This window comes from Cavia porcellus, unplaced genomic scaffold, assembly GCF_034190915.1.
Source record: "Cavia porcellus strain 051 isolate PalLab524CR breed Dunkin Hartley unplaced genomic scaffold, mCavPor4.1 scaffold_18, whole genome shotgun sequence".
Taxonomy (NCBI): Eukaryota; Metazoa; Chordata; class Mammalia; order Rodentia; family Caviidae; genus Cavia; species Cavia porcellus.
Genome location: NW_026947501.1, coordinates 60643163 through 60667283, shown reverse-complemented (window position 1 = coordinate 60667283; position 24121 = coordinate 60643163). Strand labels below are relative to the sequence as shown.

Below are 24121 nucleotides of genomic sequence, written 5' to 3'. Positions count from 1 at the left end.
CTAATAACTGATGAGAAGCCCAATTTTACACTTGAAGAAATCAAGGTTCAGGGACATTAAGCCAACCAACCATGTGAAAATCATATAGTAGCTTTTAAATTTAAATACATGCAATTCCAAATTCCCTCTTTTCTCTAGTGTGTCATGCTGACTTTCCTGAATATACCACCTGCTGCTTTTCATTCCACTCTTGTTTTTCTTCATTGTGAAACTCCATATAATACTGCTTTACCTAAGATTCAAGAGTTTATAGTGAGAATAACCTGGATTTTGTAATAGTGAAGTTCTAGGAAGAAGCAGAGATAAATAAATCCAGATCTTGACATTGCATTTGTCACTTATGCTGAGTAGAGAGTGCAGGTAAGGTTAGAGAAGCTGGCAGGCCAAGCCTTATTTTCAAACATCAGTGATCAGTTACTGGGCCCCTATGAAGCATGAGGCACTAGGGTTGCTGCTTTACATCCCTTACTGTGGCGAAAACCATCATACCAAGTAGCTGTGGCATGAATTGAATTGTACAATCCAACATATATTTGACTTAGGTACATTGAAACATGGATGGAAAAGAGAGGAAAGAGTATTGCAAACTGATCAGGCCCACAATCTCCCAAACGAGTGTATGACAAAGACTTAACTAAATGAAACAAGTGGTATGATTTTAGGGCTCCAGGAAGATCAAAATCTTCTAGCAGAATTCCAGATTCTGAGTGGCCCGTGTTTATTTGGTTTTCAAACAAAGGGAGGGGATATTGAGGAAAACATGGAAACTGAGCAGGACCTTGTGGGTTAGTTCAAAGACTTCTCCAAGTAATAAATTATGCTGATTCAGAAGAACCATCTTATCTCCAGGTTGACACTCATGGCAGAACTGAGACAGCAGGACTGAGACACCTGCAGCTGTAGTCTCTATCTAGTTAATTGGGCTTAGATCCAAGTGTCCTCAGCTGTAGCCTTATCTTGTTCTTTGAGATGTCACTGATACCACTAAAGGTCTCAGCTTAGACCAGTGATTCATAGAGATTCACTTATATGAATCTACTGCCTGTCTCCAGACAAGGGGCTAAAGTCTAGAACAGATTCACAAGTAAACATAAGAAAACAAATGGTTAATTTTAAATACTACTCTGAACCACTTCAACCACCAGGAGAGGAGGAAAATGAGGGGAGGTAAAAGGAAAATGGAATATTCACAGTACACACACACACACACACACACACACACACACACACACTATATATATATATATATATATATATGATGTTTTCTTAAATTTTGAAATGTCTAGTTGACAAAATTGTATGGATTCAGTATTACAGTATGATGATTTAATACACTTATACATTGTGCTCTGATTATCATAGAAAAGTTAATTAACATATTCATTAATATCCTTGGTTACCATTTCTATATTTGTGTATGAAGAGGGTGCTTAAAATTCACTCTTTTCAAATTTCAAGTAAACAATAAGAATTATTAGCTATGTTTATGATACTACATTAAACCCCCATAACTTATTTCTTTATAATCAAAAGTACATGTTTGTTGATCAACATTTCCACATTTCCTTCCTTACCTCCTCATCTCCTGCAACTACTGTTCTGTTTTCTACTTCTTTGAGGTCAATATTTTTAGATTCCATATATAATGAGCTTACAGAGTATTTGTCTTTTTGTATGTGACTTATTTAGCACAATGTCTTCTAGGGTAATTCCTATTTTCACAGATAGAGGTGCTGCTTTTTATACTATGACTATATATATGTGTGTGTGTATGTGTGTATTTATACATCTTTATACTTATCTTGACCTTGTGAATAATGCTGTAATAAGTGAACATGGAGGATAGATATTCCTTTAACATTTTAATTTTATTACCTTGGGCTATGTACCCAGAAGTGGGGTTGTTGGATCCTGTGGTAGCTGTATTTTAGGTTTGTGAGGAACCTCCATCATATTTCTTATAATGGATGCATTAATTTTCATTCTTCCCAACAGTTTGAAAGGGTTCCCTTTATCTGCATCTTTGCATATCTTTTTTTAATGATAGTGAATTTAAAAGGTATAAATTTATATCATAGGTTAAATTTACCTTTTCCCAATAATAAATGAAATTTAATAAGTGAAATTTAGTAAGAGAAATTTGTATGGCTCTTTAAAAAATGTTTATTCTAGCTCTTTGTACTTATTTTTTGCATGTATTTGGTGCTGCAGATTGAATCTCAAATTTTATGCACATGCTGTGCAAATGCTTTCCCACTGAGCTACATCACCAGCTTTTAAATTTTTTTTAAATTTTGAAATATAGTCTTGCTAAGTTTGCCTAGGTTTATCTTGAATCTGTGATCCTCCTGTCTCAGCCTTATGAGTAGCTAGGATTATAGCCTTCACACATTTTTTAAAAATCAGTTTAGCTTTTTGCTATTGTGTTTTGTGAGTTTCACCTACAGTTTGAATATTAAACTCATCAGATATATGGTTTGTGTTTCGCTCTGTTCTGTAGGTCACCTTGTAATTTTATTGAGTTTCCTTTGTCATGTAGCAAATTTTAGTTTAATGAAGTCCTGTTTGTTAATTTTTTAGTTCTTGTTGCCTATGCTTTTCATAGAAAAAAACTCACTGCCAAGATCAATGTCAAGAAGCTATTTCCATATTTTTCTTCTGCCTTTAAGGTTTTGGATCTTATACTTAAGTCTTTGTCAAATTTAGGTTGCATTTTTGTATGTTTTGTAAGAAATTGTCTAGTTTTATTCTTTGCACATGAATATCTAATTTTCCCAACATCTTTCCCCCGTTGTACTTTTCATTTCCCCACTGTGGTAGAGGTGAGTGGTGATGTATGCGTGGGCTTACATCTTGTTCTGCCTATTAGTTTGTGTGTCTGATTTTTATGTCAGTATTATACTGATTTGTTTGCTACCATCTTTGGTATATGATACCTCTGGCTTTGCTCTTCATTCTGATGACTGCATGGATTTTGGGTGCTCCTTTGTCATTCTGGACACATTTCAGAACTTTTTTTATTTCTGTGAAAAATGTCATTGGAATTTTGGTAGAAATTTAATTGGCTGTGTAGGTAGATTTAAATAGTGTGAATGTTTTAGCAGTATTAATTCTTTCACTTTATTTGTGTCTTCTTCAATAACTTTATCATCTTTGTAAGTTGTATCAACTTTGTAAGTTGTAAGATGTAACTGTATCATCTTTATCACCTTCTTGGTATACTTAAGTGTCTTATTCTTTTGATGTGATTGTAAATTCCTAAAGGGCTAAATCATGTTAATTTATAGGAAGGCACCTGATTTGCGCATGTTGAGTTTTGTATCCTATTATTTTCTGAATTTATTAGGCCTAATTTTCTTTTTGGTAGAATCTTTGAGGTTTTCTATATATATGGTTCTATCATGTTCAAGAAGGGACAATTCTATTACTTTTTTACATATGGATGCCTTTTGTATCTTTTTCTTGCAGAATTATTTTTGCATGGACTTCCATTACTTATGTTGTCTTGCTCCTGATCTTAGAGGAAAAGTTTTCAGCTGTGTGCTTATGATATGTGGGCTTTATTATGTTGATATACATTGCTGCTGTACCAAATTTGCTGAATGATATTACTATAATCTACTGATCACATGATTTTTATCCATTCTGTCAGTGTGACATATTATGCATATTGACTTTATTTATGTTTGTTGAAACATTCTTGTTTGTCAGAGGGAAATCTTAACTATTTGTGGTACATGATCTTTGGATGAGCATTTAAATTTGGTTTGCTTGTATTTTGTTGAGGATCTTTGCATGTATATTTTTCAGGCATATTGTCTTGTGATTTTGTTTTCTTCTGGTGTACTTATGTTACCTTGGTATCAGGTTGATACTGACCTCATAAAAAGAGTTAAATGTGCTCTCATTTTTGAATATTTAAAAGAATTTTTGAAAGATGGCATTACATCTTTAAATTTTTGATAGGATTAACACATGAAATCATCTTATCCTGGCTTATAAAACTAAGTTTTTGATTAATCATTCAGTCTCCTGGATTTTTATGTTTCTGTTCAGATTTTTCTCTTCTTCATTCAGTCTTAGTAAGTTTTCTATGCCTAGAAATTTATCTTGAGATTGAAAAAATTCAACATGATTTTATTCCAGAGTTTGACTAAAGTCTAACTACTTAGTATGTCCCATTAGTATTTTTTACTAGTCCTAAAATGTTAAAATTGATGGTCAGAATATCCACTTCCCTTAGGTTATATGAAGAATAAGGGCCGAGTTGGGCTGAGTTGAAACTTGAACCCATTTCCCTTCCTTCAAGCTCCTTTCCTCCTATAGATTGTAGAACAAAAGTTGGTAGGTGTATTAAGTGCCCAAGAGAAAAGGGATAATACACAGGTTTTTCTGGAGTCCAATTGTAGCAAATAGCTGAAATAACCTATCAATGCTATATTGAAACCAGTGCTGGATTCATTACACGTAAAACTCTAAACTTTAATTTCTGCAAAGCAATCAATTTGCTTAGCACAGTTCCCTTGATGGAAGAACTTCCCAACGCACGTTCCTGTTCTCTTTAGGGAGGATAGTGAATTCCCTAGACATAAAATAGCCCTGCCACTTGAAATGACCCAGTGACTTAGAATAGCAGTGTTTATTCCTGTAATTTGTCTCTCCCTCATGTTGACTATGGTCATCTGGGTTTAATATCCTGGGTGGTGGGAAATGAAAGGCACTGTGTGTTTTGCCCTGAGAATTTCAAATCTGAATTTCCTGCTGTGAGCATTCTTGCTGCTCAGCTGAAATTAGAGCAGGATGAACTTCTTGAACTGTCACCAACTTGGCCACAGGCTGACTCCAAGGCCTCCTGCAGGGAAGCTTCCCTGAGGGGACAGCATGCAATGTCTCTGCAGGAGAGATTAAATGGTTTAATAATGTTCTATTAAACCCATAGCTTCCAAACAAAACTCATCCTTTCCATAATTCTTGTCACCCCAAAGCTTCTGTTTAAGTGATGTTAATCTCAGATAAGAATTTTACTGTTACGAGACGAGGTGCTGATTATATTACCGCTTTTCATCCATTTTTGGATGAGGGACAGAGGATAAGCTTTTGTCACATTCTCATAAAACTTGTTAGAGTAGTTGCTTTTGTGGATAGAAGGAGAAAGGAATGTATTTGCTAATGAACAGGAATAAATACTAATAAAATATAACAGAAATACGGATCAACTACCAACAAAGGTCGTATATCAGAAGCCATGAAATTCGATAACTTCAACCCTCAGCATGTAAATCAAAGAAAGAAATAAAAAAAGAACAAAACAAGGAAACAAACTAAGCCCTATCATAACAGAACATATCTGGGCTGCTTTCAATCTGAATAAATAAATAAAGTTTCAAATCTATATATGTCTATAACTACACCAGTGGAGCCAGCAAAGAGACTACAAGTAAATTTTAGTTCAGTTTCAATTCAGTGTGTTTTCTTATTTTAAAGCTATTTAGATCTCCCTTATTTCTTTTTCTACAGTGACTGAATATCACAATCTTCTTTAAAAATAGAAAAATAAGAAAGGTTGTACAAAATATACAGTATACTTGGTTTCTCTGGTATTATTTATACTAGTGTATTATACTTGTTACAACTAATGCATCTATAGTGATGAATAGTTATTAACTAAAATGTATAATATATTCAAATTTCCTTAAATTTTCTTAATGTCTTTTTCTGTTCTTGGGTTCTATCAAGGATACTGCATTATGTTTAATCATCATACTTCCCTTTGACACTTTTTCAGGCTTTCCTTGTTTTTCGGTGACTTTGATAATATTGAGGGTACTTGTTTGTTGAGTATCCCTCAGTTAGAATTTTTCTGATGTTGTCTGTCTCATAGGAAGGATGACTACAGAATTGTTGGGAGCCGCAGCCCCGAGCCCGGTCGCCTCACTTGGCGGATGTGAGGCCTGTAGTAAAGAGTAAAGCCTGAGGTAGATTACCCCTCCCATCGAGCACGTTAGTTTCCTGCTTACCGCGTAAGCAACCCGCTCAACAATATAGTCTGCCTGGCAACTGATGATGTTAGCCAATCAGCTTGCCTTGCTTACTTTAACATGATTGGACACTGTATCCGTATATATACTGGTGCCACCCCTGGGGGGGGAGAGGAAGCCCGGAAGTAGAAGCCCAGAAGGAGCCGCGGGGAGCGGACCAAAGGAGGCTTCGGCTGGGAGCGATCCCAGGGCAGGCTGTACGGAGAAGGAAAATAAAAGAAAAGGTTGTCCACTGCCAGGCTTTGTCGTGTGTCCTTCCTGCCGGCCGGGAGCGGACATCGACATTTGGTGGCCCGCACGGGGACTGATCACCCCCGAGACGTGACAGCGGACAACGCTCCAGTACAGAGCTGCGAGACAGGTGAGTTGGGGATAAGCCTGGGCTCTGGGTGGCGCGCACCTACAGGGCTTTTAGACTCCCCTCAGGCTCACGCGTAAGTGGCGGATTCCTTGGGCCTCACGCGGTGAGTAACATATTAAAAGATGGGAAACATGCTAGGTAGCAACACTAAGAGCGAGGGTGGTTGTGGAGAAAGCTCTCAAGAGCTTACAAAAGTACGCAGGGTATTTGAGCAGGCCCAGTCGGGGAGCTCCCGAGAGGGGCCCGTCAAGGGGAACAAAGATGCTAAGGAGAAGGACGGGGCTCTAGCCTCGGAGTCGTCTGACTCCGAGGACGAGGGAAAGTTGAATGGCAAGGAGGCCAAAGAGACCAGCTGTCAGGAGCCTAAGTCGCTCGATAAGGAGTCGCAGGGTTCTTTCCCAGTAATTCAGGGTACCACAGAGCCATTTGTTGACTTTGTGGCCCGAATGCAAGATGCTGCCGATAAGATATTTTCTGATCCGGGAGTGGCTCGACCGCTGGTAAGGCAGCTGATTTTCGAGCAATGTACAAAGGAGTGCAAGGCAGCGATAGCTCCTCATAAGAACAAGGACCTCAACGCCTGGATTAGGATATGCAGAGAGATAGGGGGGCCGCTCTCCAACTCGGGAGTGGCTGCTCTCCTGGCCGCGGCTGTACAGCAGAGGGGACCTCGCGGGTTAGAAGGGGAATGTAAGGCTAAAGGGTGTTTTGCCTGCGGGGAGCCAGGACACATTAAACGTCATTGCCCAAACAATGCAGATGCTAGGCCTCGCCCTAGGAATGAAGAACCATATGTTTGTGGGCGATGCAAGAGGGGATCACACAAAGCTGAGGAGTGTAGGTCGGTCTTTGATGCTCAGGGCAACCGTATTTGTGGACGAGATGCTAGAGGGCCAAAAAACGGCCAGAGGGGGCCCCCTTCACAGGCGGGCCCCCGCCCCAGAGACAGGACAGCTCAGGATGGCAGCCTTCAACAAGGGCCACCCCTGGGTCAGCAGGTGTGGACCTCAGTGTCGCCTCCAGACTTATATTAGTGCCTGATATGGGTGTTCAAGTGGTTGAAACCACCTTTAAGGGACCGTTACCCGAAAATTCCGTGGGTCTGGTGATCGGGAGATCCTCCACGGCCCTTCGGGGTCTCACAGTAGTCCCGGGGGTCATAGATTCAGACTACACAGGACATATTAAAATTATGGTTCAATCTCTTGTGGGTACTATGGTAATCAATAAAGGAGACAAGATAGCGCAGCTCTTGCTGCTCCCCAGTCTCCACAAGAGATTCCCCTCAAAGCAGAAAATTAGAGAAAGTCAAGGTTTCGGTTCCTCAGGGGAAGTCTTCGAGGGACTCCATATAACACTTGATAAAAGGCCCATGCTCTCACTTAAGGTCAATGGCAAGAATATAACAGGGCTCCTAGACACAGGAGCTGACCGTTCCATTATCTCTAGAAAGGATTGGCCCTCCAACTGGCCCACCAACACTGCAGATAACACGCTGCAGGGCCTGGGGATGGTGTCAGCTCCTCAGGTTAGTGCTTCAACCCTGCTCTGGTGCGATGAGGAGGGTCATCAGGGCCATTTCCAACCATTTGTGTTGCAGTTGCCAGTGTCTCTATGGGGAAGGGACATCCTCACTCAGATGGATGTCACGCTTACGTCAAACTGCTCCCCCCAGGCTAAGGATATACTCAGGAACCAGGGATATACCCCCGGCAAAGGCTTGGGCAATGCCCTACAGGGTCGGACATCCCCAATACCAGTAGAGAACAAAAAAGGTAGGCAAGGGCTGGGTTTTTCTTAGGGGCCGCTGAAGAAGCTCTCCTACCCACTTCGATCAAAATCACCTGGAGGTCAAATGATCCGGTTTGGGTACCTCAGTGGCCCCTGCCTAAGGAGAAGCTATTAGCCTTGTCAGAAATAGTCAGTACACAACTTAGATTAGGACACATTAAGCCGTCAACCTCCCCATGGAACACCCCCATTTTTATAATTAAGAAAAAGTCTGGCAAATGGAGGCTGCTCCACGATCTAAGGGCGGTCAACGCGCAGATGCAGTCCCTGGGGGCGGTCCAGAGGGGGCTGCCAGCTCTCTCAGCCATCCCTCAGTCCTGGCCAGTTTATGTTATAGATCTTAGAGACTGTTTCTTCTCAATCCCCCTGCATCCAGAGGACACTCATAGGTTCGCCTTTACTTTACCCACCATTAACCAAGAAAGCCCTGATCTCAGATACGAGTGGATAACGCTGCCCCAAGGTATGGCCAACAGTCCCACTATGTGTCAGATTTACCTTGATTCCCTACTGGCCCCCCTACGGAAATCCTTTCCCAAGATAAGATGTGTGCATTACATGGACGACCTTTTGCTCAGCGGCAGGGACCCAGACATGCTAAATAATATGCTCGGCCAGTTGGTCGAGGCCCTGAGACAAGCTAATCTGCATGTTGCCCCCGACAAGATTCAGGGAGGAGAAATGGTGACCTACTTAGGCACAAAAATCTCCCCTATGCTAGTCTCTCCACAGAAGGTCACCATTAGGACGGATGGCGTTAGGACCCTAAATGACATGCAAAAGCTATTGGGAGACATTAATTGGATTAGGCCATATTTACATATACCAAATTCAGATCTCAAACCCCTGTTCGACCTTCTGAAGGGAGACCCAGATATAGCCTCCCACAGGAGGCTCACTCCTGAGGCAAGAGCTGCCTTACAGAGAGTGGAAAAAGCCTTAGGAGGGGCTACCTTACACAGAATTGAACCAGGGCGACCCTTTGATGTCTGTTTGCTACAGACTAGTCTACAGCCTACAGCGGTGATTTGGCAGAAAGGACCACTACTGTGGATACACCCTAAGGTCTCACCTGCAAAAGTCATAGAGCATTACCCGGAGGCAGTCGCTTCATTGGCCCTTGAAGCGCATGATAGAGCTGTCCAACATTTTGGCTCAGGACCACAAGCCATCCGAGTACCCTATACCGCCAGCCAGATCAAGACCCTGGCTGCCTGCATAGATACATGGGCCATTCTGAGATGTGTTTTCCATGGGGATATAAACAATCAATACCCTAAAGACCCTATCTTGTCATTTGTTACTCAGCACCCTATAATTTTTCCAAAGGTTACTGCCTCTGAGCCATTAGTCCCAGCAACTACAATATATACAGATGGCTCCAAGACGGGGATAGGCGCCTATGTGATCCTAGGCAAGCCCCCGGTTACCATACAATTTGAACCAGATCAGCCTCAGGTGGTGGAACTGCAGATCGTTAAAATGATTCTTGAACGGTTCTCAGAAGCCATTAATATTGTCTCCGATTCTAGGTATGTCGTCAATGCTATGCAAGTGCTTGAGACTGCCAGTTTAATTAGATCCACTTCCACAGTGGCTGGACTGTTCCTGTCTATCCAGACATTGCTTCAGAACAGACACCATAAGGTCTTCACCACCCACATAAGAGCACATACATCCCTGCCGGGGCCCATGGCACAGGGGAATGCGGCTGCTGACACTGCCACTCGCCCGTTATGGATTTTTACCTTACTAACACCAATCGAGCGAGCCCGTGCCTTCCATGATAAATTTCATGTTAATGCCAGGACACTAGCAAACCATTTCCATGTTTCTAGAGCAGATGCACGAGATATCGTGCGACTATGTGACTCCTGTGCCACATACAAACCTGCCATACCGATGGGAGTAAACCCTCGAGGTTTGATCCCTGGTGATGTTTGGCAGATGGACATCACACATATACAGGAGTTTGGGACTCTTAAATATGTTCATGTTTCCACAGACACCTGTTCTCACGTCATATTCGCAACAGCAGAAACAGGTGAAAAAGTGTCTAATGTGATCAATCATTGCCTGGCGGCTTGGGCCGCATGGGGCAAACCAAAAATATTAAAAACTGATAATAGACCAGCCTATATAGGCAAAGCCTTCAATGAGTTCTGCAAAATGATAGAGGTTCAATTAAAACATGATATCCCATACAATCCCCAAGGTCAAGAAATCATTGAGAGGGCTCATAAAAGCCTCAAAAAAATTTTACAAAAACAAAAAGGGGGAGTAGGCCAAGGCCTGGCCCCAAAGGCACGATTATCCATGGCACTATTCACACACAGTTTTTTAAATTTAAATAATGATAATTGCTCCCCAGCCGTGGAGCACTGCAACCCTTCCCCCAACCATAAAGGGTGGGTGAAGTGGAAAGATGTCCTGACAGGACAATGGATGGGCCCGGATCCAGTGGTCAGCTGGAACCGAGGCGCGGTTTGTGTTTTCCCACAGGAATTGGGACGAGAACCACTGTGGGTACCGGAGAGTCTGACACGGGCGACAAAGCCCTCGACTGAAGATCAGACCTGCCCTACCGGAGATCCATCACAGACCAACCAACAAGATGAATAGAAATAGCGGTAGCCCGAAATGGACAAGAAGATCCTCAGGCATATGCATGGCTCGCTCGCCTAGCCTACGACCGAGTCTAGGGGCGGTGAGCTTCCCACACTCCTCCTCTAAAAAATTATGACATAGCTGGGTAGGAGAGTCAATGACGGGTAAGAGCGTACTCCCCCGGTGCGACTCAACCTAAGCCAGGCCCTACCCCATCCTGCACGTAAGCCGCTGGACTGTTAGATGCTGCCCAGGTCTAAATTTCTCTCCGAGGGGATTTCTTTACGGAGAGGAAATGAGTGCAAGCTTGTGTACATCCAGGTTCCGTCCAGTTTGTGCCTGGCCCTAGAAAAAGGATGAGGGCCTCAGGGCCTTGGCAGACCATGGGACGGCCGACCAGGGTCTAAGCCAAGGACCTACGGTGGGCCTACGCATAGGGCATAAGCCTCTGCACCCAGTCCAGGAAGGGCTACGATGCGCACATTTATAAAAAAAATAAAAAAGGGGGAGATGTTGGGAGCCGCAGCCCCGAGCCCGGTCGCCTCACTTGGCGGACGTGAGGCCTGTAGTAAAGAGTAAAGCCTGAGGCAGATTACCCCTCCCATCGAGCACGTTAGTTTCCTGCTTACCGCGTAAGCAACCCGCTCAACAATATAGTCTGCCTGGCAACTGATGATGTTAGCCAATCAGCTTGCCTTGCTTACTTTAACATGATTGGACACTGTATCCGTATATATACTGGTGCCACCCCTGGGGGGGGAGAGGAAGCCCGGAAGTAGAAGCCCAGAAGGAGCCGCGGGGAGCGGACCAAAGGAGGCTTCGGCTGGGAGCGATCCCAGGGCAGGCTGTACGGAGAAGGAAAATAAAAGAAAAGGTTGTCCACTGCCAGGCTTTGTCGTGTGTCCTTCCTGCCGGCCGGGAGCGGACATCGACACAGAATGAAGGACCATTTTTATCACATTATATCAGAGGCATACACTATCAACATGATGATTACTATTTGATGTTGACTTTGATCATTGATTGTATGTCAAATTTCTCCACATAAAGGTTTTTTCTTCCTCCCTTTTCCCTATTTTATTCTTTGGAAGAATATTAATAAGCACATCCCATATTTAAGGAACAAGGAGTTATGCTGTACCTCCTGGCAGCGAGAGTGTCTACGCAAATTATTCAGAATTCTGCATGAAAGATCTGAATATTCTCTTTATTTATTTCTTCAAATATTTATTTATCTATGTGGATCAGTGGCCATTTATTTTATACTTTGACTGTGTCTTAGTTTCCTTTGTACTGCTGTAACATTATGAATTTCCAAGAGTGGATAATTTATAATGGAGAGCTATGTATTGGCTCACAGTTCTGAGAGTTGGAAAGTCTGGACCAGGGTGCTGGTGTCTGATGAGGGCCTTCTTGCTGTGTCATCAAATAACAGAAGGGAAAGAGAGAGAGAAAAAGAGAGAGAGAGAGAGAGAGAGAGAGAGAGAGAGAGAGAACAAAACAAAACAAAAAAGAGGTAGGTGGAGAGAAATGGAGAAAGGGTTGGGGGAGAGTAAGAGGAGGAGGAAGAAATGGAGTAGGAGAGATGATGGAGGGAGAGAGATAAGAGAGACAGGGAGAGAGAGAGACAGACAGACAGACAGAGACAGAGACAGAGACAAAAGACAGAGCACAAACTCATCCTATAATGGCACCAATTCCACCCACAACAGTGGAGCACTCATGTCCTAATCATCACTTAATTAGGACTAAATTTCAACATGAGTTTTAGAGACAAGAAGCATTCAAACCAGACAAATTTTATTCCAAACCATTATTTTGTTACTCCAGTTATTTCAGTTTGGGCCACTGGGAGCTCTTTCAGTTGGCTACAAAAGACCCTTACACATATCCAAACTAACAGCACTTTTTTTACTTTTTCCACTGAATTGTTTATGTTTCTTTGTGAAGGATCTGTTGAGTACATTTGTTAAGGTATATTCCTGTGTTCTCTATTCTCTCTACATAGAGCTTGCTGAGATTTTCACTGAAATTACTATAGATCAAATTCAAATTGGAAAATCAGTATTTAAAAAATATTTATTCCTCCAGTGTATGGGCATAAAATATTTCTTTATTAAATTCTTTGATTTTTTTCATTAGTGTTTTCTATTTATTTTCAAAGTTCCTGTACATATACAGGTTATATCTAGATATTTTAAATTGCTTGATGCTATCACAAATGGTAAAGTACTGTTACTCTAACTTCTAATACTATTATTATTCATTATTATTATTATAAATACTTATTATTCATTACTGATATATAGGAAAGCAAAGATTTAAAAATACTAGCATTGTATGGTGTAACATTGCTGTACTTGCTCATTAGTTCCAAGTGCGTTTTTTGTCAGTTCTTTGGGAATTTTTATATAATTTTTTACAATATGAGTACTTTTTTTCTTATTTCAATATAATATCTAGATTTTCCAATGTGATACTAACTAGATGTGGTAAAAGAGGTTGCGTCCTTACATTATTCCTGAATATACTTACTTTTAAATATAGTACAGGCTCTTGGTTTTTGTAGATGTTCATTAGTAAGTTGAAGAAATTCGCTCTGTTCCCAGTTTCTGAGAGATTTTATTAATAGTATGTGTTGAATTTGGTCAAATGTTTTTTTGCCCTCATTTTATATGGCTATGATCATGTGACTTTCATTCTTTACCCTGCCTATATGGTGGATTACATTGATTAATTATTGAACAATGAACCAGAGTTGCATACATAAAGTAAATCTGTTTGGTTGTAGTACTTTAATCTTTTTATACTGTTGGATTCTATTAGCAATATTTTGCTCAGGAGTTTTGCATCAGTGTTCAATGAGAGGCACTGGAGTATAGGTTTCCTTTCCTTGGAACGTCTTATCTAGTTTTGGTATTGAGCTAATCTAGATAGAGTGAGTAAAACAGTGTTCTTCTTGCTTCTACTTTCTTCAAGGTTGTGGAGAACTGGTGTCATTTCTTCTTGAAATATTTGCTAGGCTCTATCTGTGGTCTATCTTGTGAGTCTTTGGTTTTTCTGTTTGGAAGATCATTATTATTCAATGTATTCAATAAACAGGCTTATTGAGATTATCTATTTCTCTTTGTGTAATTTGAAGCAATCAGTCTATTTAATCTCTTCTTAAATTTGTGGGTATAGAACTGTTTATAATATTCCATTACTGTCCTTTTAATACCTATGGGCATAACAGTGGTGATTTTTAAATTTCTGGTATTGATAATACTTTTTCTCTTTCCTTTTTTCTTATTTAGTCTAATTAGATGGTTATCAATTTTATGGAATTTCTCAAAGAACTAGGTTTTTGTCTCAGTGATTTTTTTTCTCTACTGATTTTCTGTTTTGAGTTTCATTGATTTATGCTCTGATTTTTAAAATTTTCTTTCCTGGCCCTTCTTGGGCTTAAATTTCTCTTAAGTAGTTTCTCAAGGTAAAGACTTATGCTATTGACCTCAGATCTTTCTTCTTTTCTACTATATCTATATATTTCATGGTATAAAATTTCTTTCTACCATTCATTTAGTTGTTTCTGGTGAATTTAGATATATTATGTATTTTTAATCACTATAAAATATTTTATAAATCACTGTGATTTCTTCTTTGGTCTTTAGATTAGTTAGTAACATGTTGTTAAGTTACCAAATCTTTGGGGGATTTTCTGGATAGCTTTCCGTTATGTTTCTAATGTAAACATTTGTGGTCTGAGAAGAAATATGCTTTGTATTATTTCAATTTTAAGGAATTTCTTAGGGTGTACTTTTGGGGTCAATTTGCCATATCTTGAATGTAATATACAATAAGAAATGGATATTTTTCAGTTGTTAAGTGAAGCATTATATAACTGTGAATGCGCATTATATAAAAGAGTATCTTTCCATCTAACAAATTGCTTATTGATTTTCTGCCCTCTTTATCTACTAATTATTATGTGATGGACTGAATCTTTAATCATAATAATAAATTTTTCTATCCATTTTTACCTCTAGTGTTTTGATACTTTGTTTTTAGGTGTATCTGTAGGAGTCTTCTGAATAATTAATCCCTTTATTACTATGCAATGCTTCTCTTTATTTCTGATAATATTTCTTGTCATGGTATTTGCTTTGTTTGAAGTTATTTTAGCTACTCTTTTTATAATAGTACAATATGCCATTCTTTATCTCTTTTCTTTTAATCTATCTGGGCCATTCTTTTGAAACTGTGTTTCTTATGCATAACATATAGTTAGATATTGGTTTCAATTTATTCTGGCAATCTATGTCCATATTGAGTTATTCAGACCTTTCACTTGTAAAATTGTTGCTTGCTATAGGTGAACTTCCATGTTTATATTTTCTTTTATTATTACTGCCTATTAATTTTATAAAATGTTGGTTTTACCTTCATTTTTTTCATCAGTCTTTCTTGGGTCAATCCAACCCAGTGATCTTCTGCACTTCTAAATTCTGTGGTGATATTAGTAAATGTAATAGTTGGAATAACAGTAATAGGCAATTTATATTGACTATTGACTCTGCTGGATGTCAAGTTACTTTTTATTTATGTTATTTAACTTAATTGTCCCAAAGACCTATGAGAAAGGTGATAATTCACTCATTATTTACTATTTAGCCTGGTTAATAGATGAAGAAAATGAGGCAATAAAGCTGTCAGTTTCAAGTGACATTGTTAAGACTCAGTGCAAGAGATACAATAGAATACTTTTCTCTTATTCCCCTTCCAACCCCAGTCCTATATTCTCAAGGGCCGATGGTGTATTCAGAGGAATTCGTTTTCAGTAAGAAATGGAAAGTGCTTATTTGAGAAAAGGCAGAAAGAGGTCTAAGGCTAAAGCGGAGTAGTGGGTTCTTCAAGGTAGGAGATTTGAAAGGAAGGCAAGATGCTCATTGAGTCACCTGACTGAAGGGAGCCCTCATCAAGGCAATGTTATGAATTAGATTTAAAATGGCCCCCAAAGCTCCATGTGTCTGCATAGCAATTGGGGTATGGGTTTGACATAGCTGTCTTGCTGTTAAGTGGAGTCATAACAATGGATCACTATGGGTGTGATTCAGAAGGGTATATTTCCCTCTGGGTCCTCCCTTCCCTGCCTATGCTTCCTGATTACCAGAAGATGAGAACTTCCCCTGCCCAGATCTTTCCATCATGATGTTCTGCCTGGAGCCAGCTAGCTGAGGACTGAAACCTTTATAAACTGCAAGCCTAACTAAATCTTTACTCTTTCAAATTGTTGGTGTCGGATATTGTGTCTTAACAACAAAGAAAGTAACTAAGATTTGCTAGATCCACTGAGTGCACCTTGATGTGGAATTTCTAGACTCCGGAATTTTGCTTACTTCATCCAGTCTATGATATTTTAGCCTGAGCTGATTAAAACAAGCCTGAAACTGAAAGTGTTTTTTTTTTTTTTTTTTGGAGTTAGATTTGTTTTTTTTTTTTTAAATTTTATTTAAGGAGAAAAGAAAAAAAAAGCAGAGAAAGGGTACAAGTTATACAGATTTGCAGAAAAAAAATGAACAGTAGGAAATCACTAGTTAATGGATTACATATTGTCATCTTAGAAATAATTGTTCAAGTCACAAAATTAAAGCTTGTAAAGTGGACATTCCATCAATGATACTGCAAACAGTTCTGTTCAATGATCCAATAAAAACTCTGTGATATCATATTCTATCTTATACACTTAAATATACATGCAGTTATATAGTTTAGAGCACTTTCTTTTCCTCTCTTTTGTACAATGACTATTACACATTTTGGGTTTCATTGCTCTCACGGTTCTTATTACTTTTTTGGAAGAGAGTAAAACCAAATGTGACATAACAGAACAGAATCGGTCAAGTCAAAAGGGTGGACATAATAGATAATGTGAAAACATAATACAAGGTGATCAACAATGGTTACCATAATGCCTCCCGCTATCTCTAGTAGAATTGCCTATACCATTAGTTATAATACAATTGAACAAAACAGTAAAGAACAAAACCGACAAAACCAAAACATTGGTAACATTGTAGGTCTTCAAAAGTAGATAAAAGTCAAGGAGAATGGGCGTTATAATGAATCTCATTATCTTCACAGCTGATGCCTAAACTTTCGAACCTGATACTATCCAGCAAAACAGAATAGGGGAACATCAGTTAAAAACCAGATGGTGAGAGTAATACAGGGCTTTAAATCGAGGTAATGGAAAGTCAAAGTGGGTTACTATAATATATCCTGCTATTTTTTTCCCTTTAATTAAAAGGATAAAAATTTTAAAAAAGTGTTAAAAAAGTAAATAATGGAATGGAGATTGAGATAAAAGAGGGCATAACAGATCAGAACATAACCATTTAAGCAGAATAGTGTTTCACCACCAGATAATTCTAACCTAAAAGTAGGTACCATATTGTCTTTCTTTGAAATCCTTGAGTACAACTTCGTATACTGTAGCATTAAGTATATCAAAACAATGTAAAACCATTCAAGAGAATGACAGCATTACAGAGTATTTAGAATCGACTAACAGAAAATGAATAATGGTTTCTGTATAATCTCCTTGTCTTTAAAAGGTTTTTGCTTATACTATCGTACATAATAAAATCCAGTAAGATACAACCTATTTAGACCATTGGAGACAGAAGGACAAAAGCTAGATGAGACTTCAAAACAAGATGATACTAAATCAGTATTACCTATTAAGATGTCATTTTCTCCAAAATAGCTGTTCCTGTCATCCAATCTTCTCTGCCTCATTTCTGTTGAGCTCTTATTCTGTCAGTAGCTGTCAGTTTGTCTTCTTCACTTTGTTCTCTGCTCCATTCGTTGTGGCCTCCCTGCCATTATTTCTGGATTCTTTGTATTTTTCTTTTTTTAGAATATCCTGCAATACTCTCTGTAGAGTTGAATTGGTGGTTGCAAATTCCCCCAGTTCCTCTTTATCCTGGAAGCACCTTGTTTTTCCATCAATTTCCAGGGACAGTTGTTCAGGATATCTCAATCTTGGCTGGAGATTATTATCTTTCAAAGCTTGAATTACTTCCCCCCACGCTCTTCGTGATTTGATGGTTTGTGCAGAGAAATCTGCTGTAATTCTGATGGGTGCTCCCTTGTAAGTGGTCTGTTTCTTGTCTCTGACAGCTTTTAATATTCTGTTCTTGTATTGAATTTCTGGAATTTTTATTATTATATGTCTGGGTGTTGCTCTGTTTGGGTTGTAGGTAGCTGGGGTCCTGTATGTCTCATACATCTGAGTATCTTTACCTTTTGCTAAATTAGGAAAATTCTCCTGGATTATTTCTGTGAGTAGCTTTTGAAACTGAAAGTGTAATCATGTGCTTTTTTTTCCCCTGTGGCACTACTACAGAACAGTGATATTTTGTGTTACACATCTCACTTATTTAATTCTATATATTAATTTTTATTTTGCTTTTTAGAAATTGTTAAGGACTGAATGGTATTCCCCCAAAGTTCATATGTTGAAACCTTGATCTCTAATGTGACCATATGTGGGGGAGGGGGTTTAAGGAGGGAAGGAGGGTTAATGAGGTCATAAGAGTAGAGTCTAAAATCATTGTGATCAGAGTCCTAAGAAGAGCGAGAGACACCAGAGATTCATAGTCACAGCTCAGAGTCCAAATGAGGACACAGTGGGAAAGTGATAAGTCAAGGCGAGGGATGTCAGGAGAAGCCAAATCTAAAACCCCCTTCATCTTGAACTTCCAGCTTCTAGAACTGTAAAAATAAATAGAAACTTAAATTTACATATCCCATCATCTATTTTATTTTTAAATTTTTGATACAAGGTCTCACTGTGTAGACCAGCCTGGCCTCAAACTCACAGAGATCCTCCTGCCTCTGTCTCCTGAGTTCTGGGATTACAGCTATGTGCCACCACACCAGGAAATCTGTGGCATTTTTGTAACCTAGCAGACTAATAATGATACCATGTTTTTCACCATAATTTTCTTTCTTTTTTTGTTGTGGTACTGACGGTTGAACTCAGGGCTTTGTAGATATCAGGCAAGCACTCTACCACTGAGCTACATCCTCAACCCACTTTATCATATTTTTTAAAAATAAAACTTAATTATAGAAAAAATCCCCCTGAGGTGCATCATTATGTTATTTATCTGAGCTCAGTCTTTTTTCTGATGTGGGAACTTACCACTTCCCTCTTAGGACTACTTGCATTGTCCCCTATGTCTGGTATACTGTATTAACATTATTGTTTGATGGTAAGAGTTAATTTTCATCTGTGACTGCTCAAAAGAGTGTTATTTAATTTCAAAATAAAATCACCCTTAAACATCACTACAGTACAATATTTTCCTTTTTACATAAATCCATCTGGTATTTTCCTTGAAAACATATTTTACACAAGTCTTTCACCAACTTAGGAAACTACTTGTTTGTGCTGGACTCCAGCCTCCTTAAGGGACCCCTTGAAATGCCTTGTTTTCTGGTTGTTCTGTTTGTTAAGTGTTTGCTCCTGCTCCATGTCCTGCTCATAGCTCCTTCCTGGATTCTGGGGATTATCATTTTTTATTTTGTGCCTTCTCTTTGGAGTTAAAGCCAGCTGCTGAGGGATGCTAAGTGATTGCAGCTCACAGTCCTTAAAGACACAGTGATATTAGACCCAGTTAGAAGTTGTACGGCCACTATACATCAGACGGCAATTTTCTCTTCTCTAATTTTTTCATGTACAGGAGCAGCAGATTTCACCATGCAGCTTCATTGGAAGGCAGGACCAATTGTGCCAGTGGTTCAGAGGCTCCCTGTGGCTCCTAACGATCAAAGAGATCAGAAGTCTTCAAGGTAAACCCATGTGGCTTTGCCCAGCCTTTTTGCATGAGGATCCTTGCATCTCCCAGCTAGGCTTTCTCCAGAATTTACTCCCTAAGTTCAAAGGTTCTTTGAGCTCATGCCCAGACTCTCATTTTGTTGAGAGAATAACAGTTACTCTCATAGTTCAACTCTCTACTGGACCTCTGTGAAACCTAAAGTATTGTTTACTGCAGCTCTACAAGCCATCTTGCTTTTCAAAGTCAGCTGAAGTACTTGGATTACAACTTAGTTGGTCATAAAATCTTTTTAGAAAGGGACAGATGGAAATTTTAAAGGAGTAGAAAGGGCATTTGAGGCATGGGAAAACATACAAGCAACGGTGGGAAAAATCAAAGATATGTCCAGGGAATAGTGAATAAATGTGACTCTTTCTGGCCAAGTTCCCTAAGCTACTAAAATCACAGTTTACATATTACATAGATGCTCTTTATTTATGATTCAAATGGAATCGAAACTTTCTGGTCATCTTGTATTCATTGGATGCACAAGCGTGCATACACGACTTCTCCAACTTAAATAAGCATCCTCACAACTAACAAGAATAAACTTAGGAAAGCTAGAAATTATATCTTCATAGATATAACCCAAGTTTTGGTGCTGGACCATCCACAACTTGCCAGTGTGGCTTTGATCGATTCTCTTTATTTCTCCAGACCTCTGTCTCTCTAACATGAAGGACCCTCTCAGGTGACTGCTGGAGTTCCTTTCAGTGCCGATACTTTTGGATGGCAGTGTTCCATGGACAAACACACAAGTCAGTCTTTAATTATAAGTTTTCAAAGTCATTTGGGGACCAATTCCATTCCTGAAGTCTTAAGCCTTTGATAATTACTTGCTTCTCAAGACCACTTCTGTTGGTGGGAAGTGATGGAGAAGCAGAGACACTCTTGGACCACAAGCACTTTATTTCTGGTTTGTCACCACAAACTTGGGGGCCAGATGGCAATACTTTGGAAGATGCACTAAGAACTTGAATCCTGGTTCATATTAAATATCATAAGTAAATTATTAATCTGCAGCAGACGTAAATGTTTATTATTACCCTGTGTTAAACATTAATGTTGCAAAGACCAGCCTGTGAACCACATGGAGATGCTGAGGCTGCGGGGGATAGCAGGGGTCCTTCAGCTAAAATCCAGATGTCACATCCAGGTAGCTCAAGCTAATGTCTGTGTGAGAAACACCGATTGCTAGGGTTACACACAGAGACTATGAACACTGTTCCAAAATAAATGATAACAAATAACATCTATTACGATTTTATTCACTAAATGCTCTCCTCAATAGTTTAAACCTACTGACAAATTTAATCTTCCTAGCAGTGTTATAAGGAAAGATCTATTACTTATTACTGGTAGGAAAAAAAAATCTTTCATTAGGGACAAACTATGTACCGGATATTGTTCCAGGCAGTGAGGACACAGAGATGGGATCAACTGTTGCCACAATTTTCATGCAATTATCCTCTGATTTGTTGAGATGGGCAGTACATCTCCAAACCCATACATGAACACAGTAATTTCAGAGGGATATGTGTTACAAAGTAGGAACAACAGAATTATGTGTTAGCTAAAGGATGGAGGGATATTACTATTGATTGATTGGCCTGGGGAGGAGATACTTGGGAGGAGTTTTAGGTAAATTCACTTAATAATTTCCTAAAAACAACTGGACAAATATCAATTCTTTAAAGGATCAGTGCATTGAAATTGCAATTTAGCAGAAACTTATCTTAATCAACTACCTGTACATTTTATATTTCATATTTCTCCAAAATCATCTTATATTCTCTATAATTTTAGGGTCTTAATTTTTCTGAATATTTAAATTTCAGCTGTCACACATGCCACTGGTGTTAAAAAGGTTATAAAAAGTTGAGTAAATTTTTGTTTTGCAAAGCATTTTCTATCCAGCCTGTACTTTTTCTTCTCCTAGTTTACACTTCTGTGTGTGCTACTCCATTTTCCTATTTTGTCTCACCTTGCTTATGAATGGTTTGAAATAATTTGTTGCCAAACAAGCTGAGTAGCTCCACACAAATATAAACTAAACAGAATATGAAACTGCCTCGAAACAGCTGCTGTCACTCTAGTCTTTCCTCAAATAGGTTTATCCTCTCTTTCCTTAGATTTCTACTGGAGAGTAACTTTTCTGTATTATCTGTTTCTTAAAATTTAATGGATACATGAAAATGTAAAAATTGTATGGGTGTCACGTGATGTTTCAATACATGTATATATCGTGTCATGTTTAACCTGAAGGTCCTCAAGACGATATTTGGACCTCTCTTCCCCTATTTGGGGATCCTTTCCTTTCATCCAACTCTAGTTTCTAAACTTGTCTAAACTCGAGTTTCTAGACTCATCAAGTCTGGGTCCCTCCTCAGTAGTTACCTTCATTTACTTGAAAACTGTACGTGTGGTTTATCAACACTGATTCCAACCGATTTGGAAGTTGCTTTCCTTTATTACAGAGCCTGGAAAATCAGAATCAACATTGCTTTAACTACTACACGGCCTTGGGGGTGTAAGTGTATGGTCTATGATCTGCCAATGAAAGGACCCACATGTGTGGGAATGAAAGCAAATGAAAGGAAAGTGTATTCGTTGTGGTTCTTAAGAGGATTAGAATCAGTATAAAATTTATGTATGACTATACAAGGTGTTTATTAGGTAGACTGATAAGATCAGAGGTGAAAGAATTCAAAATGGCCATCTATGCACTGAAGAACCAGAGGGTCCAGCACTAAAGGGAAGTTGAAGGTCCGGAAGCTCACAGCAGAGTCACTGGTGTGAGTTCATGTCTGAAGATTGGGGTCTTCATTGCAATTAAACAACCTGGAGACCAATGTCCAAAGGAATGGTGAAGCCTGGAGCTCTCCCAAAAAGGAAGCATTCCCTATTCTTTTTCTTTTTATTGTGTTCATGCTATAAGCCTTTTGGTAGATGTCTGTGCATTTGTGGTAGATTTTCCCCATTCAGGGTGTTGGCTTATGTCAGTCATTCACAGACATGCCTAGACTTTACTAATCTGCTGGGCAATTCTTACTCTGGTCAAGCTGACATATCACAATTAGCAATCACAGAAGGGTCAGTGTGCTACAAAGAATACCTTTCCTCATACTCACAAAGTGGGTGATAATTAAAGAAACTGTGATGGTATTTCTAGCTCTCAACATAGAGTGTTACATTCACGCCAGCAGCAATGACGGTTTTCTAGTAGGTTGTCATGGTGAATTTGAATTTTTTAATGTGTTTTACCTATCTCCATCTATCTGGATTGCATACCTTAATTCCAGTAATTTGAGCTTCAGAGATTTTATTAGCTGCAGAGTATCTTTTACTAAATTACTTCATGCATTAGATAACTGGAGTGTATTATACTGCCTTTATCTAGGAATTCTGATCAGCAAACATGAAAAAGTAAAATTTTATTGAGATATTTGAAGAAAGAAAACCATCTGGAGAAGAATATTATAGTGTTAGAATAACACTATAGTATTGCTGAAACACTTGAGGCTGAAACACTTGAGAAGAACTAATTCAAATCGTGAAGGGGGTTCCCCCTTTATCAACCCAGTAGTTGTTTCCTTCTTACATTTACCTCTTTCAACACAAGCCACCATTTCCTTGTCTGAAACATGAAAATCACAACAACCACTTTATAGTCTTGATATTTTAAATCAAATAAAATACCTAGAATAGTACATGTTCCACAGATGCTTTGATAATAAATGCTGGCTAGTATTTCTGTTAGTATTAGGAAGGAGAGATTGGCTCAGCCTAGGGTAGCACTAGAGGAGTTGGTGTCTTCAACCTGGGATTAGCAGTTCAAAGATAAAGGACCAGGTACCAGGAATGGCATCTGCTGGGATCAGATGCATAGGAAAGCACAGGCTATTCAGGGATTCTGTATAATTCATTTTGCTTGGGTTAAGATAGGGGCTGTTGGTGCAGTACAGCAAGAACAAGAGGTTAGAAGGTAAAGGAAGAGCTGTGTGGCATGTAAGTTGTAGAGTCCTTAAATAATGAAACATCCTAAAATCAGCCCTCTTATTCCTATCAACTTGAAAACACCTACTTCCTTCTCCTTATCCAACAGTGATTAACTCAGTCGCCTCCAATTTTCTTCTATGTGCATAACTCTCTGTTATTTTCTTTGAGGTAGGATCCGTATCTGATGCTCTCATTTGTCTTTCATAACATTGAACAGATTGATTGAATGTGTTCTAAGGCTTTGGTATTAATAAGAAAAATTACCAAAAGCTGCTAAATTATGCATGAAAACTTTTGGTTAACTGAGAAGTTAGAACACTTGAGTTCTAAAAAATTTTCTCATGTATCTTTTCCCCTGGCAAAAATTGCCAATAAACTTTGGGAAAATTTGTGTATTGAATTTTAAAAAACCTAATTTTCCACTTAAAATGCATTCATTTGATGAAATAGCTCTAAAA

The 24121-nt window shown here is 39.0% G+C and overlaps 1 long non-coding RNA gene across 1 annotated transcript in view; it reads left to right on the top strand.

Annotated features, from left to right (window-relative positions):
* LOC134471388 (uncharacterized) overlaps nucleotides 1-24121 on the top strand; it is a 75272-nt gene that overhangs the window by 29571 nt on the left and 21580 nt on the right. Inside the window, exon 2 of the long non-coding RNA XR_010040838.1 lies at nucleotides 19530-19638. This is a non-coding gene — a long non-coding RNA (uncharacterized LOC134471388). The remainder of the gene's footprint in view (nucleotides 1-19529; nucleotides 19639-24121) is intronic.